Source organism: Mandrillus leucophaeus, unplaced genomic scaffold (assembly GCF_000951045.1).
Source record: "Mandrillus leucophaeus isolate KB7577 unplaced genomic scaffold, Mleu.le_1.0 Scaffold526, whole genome shotgun sequence".
Taxonomy (NCBI): Eukaryota; Metazoa; Chordata; class Mammalia; order Primates; family Cercopithecidae; genus Mandrillus; species Mandrillus leucophaeus.
In genome coordinates this window covers 673,848-675,192 of record NW_012105653.1, presented here as the reverse complement: position 1 = coordinate 675,192, position 1,345 = coordinate 673,848, and positions in this window count along the sequence as shown.

Sequence of the window (1,345 nt, the reverse complement as noted above, 5' to 3'; positions counted from 1 at the left end):
ACCCCCCACTGTCCGGCAAATAGAATCTGAAAGAAAAGGAGCCTCTTAAAGTGCCAAAGGGCAAGACAGGTTTCCCTTCGCCCTGTCCTCGGCTCCCTTCTGTCCCTTTGGGACGAGGTAAACCTTTTAATCTTGGGGGTGGGAACTGGTCCCCTGTCACGGGGGAGCCTGCCCCAGCGCTGGCCCTGCGAGGACAGAGGAACCCGGCCCTGGAGGTGTGAGTTCGGACGGGTCCTCTCCAGTGAGGACGCCTGCGGAACAGGGCCAGTCGGCCTGCCTGGGAGGAAGGGGGACCTCTCCCCTTCCTCTGTCTTGGCAACCTCTGGGCCTCAAAGGCTGCTTTAATGTTTAGTCAGTAAAATGGCTTCATTCTTTCCTACCTCTGAGAAGATGATCGCTGGATTGGCAGGACATTCTTTTTTTTAAGCCGGAGTCTCACTCTATCATCCAGGCTGGAGTGCAGTGGTGCCAACTCCACTCACTGCAACCTCCGCCTCCCCGGCTCAAGCGATTCTCCTGCCTCAGCCTCCCGAGTAGCTGGGACTATAGCTGCGTGCCACCACACCCAGCTACGTTTTTGTATTTTTAGTAGAGATGGGGTTTCACCATGTTGGCCAGGCTGGTCTCGAACTGCTGACCTCAGGTGATCTGCCCGCCTGGGCCTCCCATAGTGCTGGGATTACAAACGTGAGCCACCATGCCTGGCCCAGGACGTTCTATTTTAATTACTTCCTCGACATTACTTAGGAGTCTCCAATGCCCCCACAAAACCTGCTTCCAAACCCCCCTCCCCAGGACAGCCTCTGATGGCATCCGAGTCCATAACAGCACATGACCTTGTCCATCTTTTTCCTGAGGGATGGGAAACAGCATCTCATTTGCATTTCACTAACAACTAGTGATTTAAGCATCTTCGCACATGCTTATTGGCCATTTATATACTGTATCTTCTTTGGAGAAATATCTATTCAGGTCCTATAGCGATTTTTCACTGGATTGTTTGTCTTCTTACTGTTGAATTGTCAGAGTTCTTAAATATTCTGCATACTAGTCCCATTTCAAATGCACAATTTACAAATGTTTTCTCCCATTCTCTGGGTTGGCTTTTCATTTTTTTGATACTGTCCTTTGAAGCACAAAATTTGTTTTTTGTTTTGTTTTACTTTTGATGAAGTCCAATTTGTCTGTTTCTCTCTTTGCTCATGCTTTTGGTGTGCTATCTAAGAATCCATTACCAAATCCAAGGTCACGAAGATCTACCCCATGGCTTTTCTGCGAGTTTTCTGGCCTCAGCTTTTTGGGACCTCTTAGGTCTTTGATCCATTTTGAGTTAATTTTTGTATGT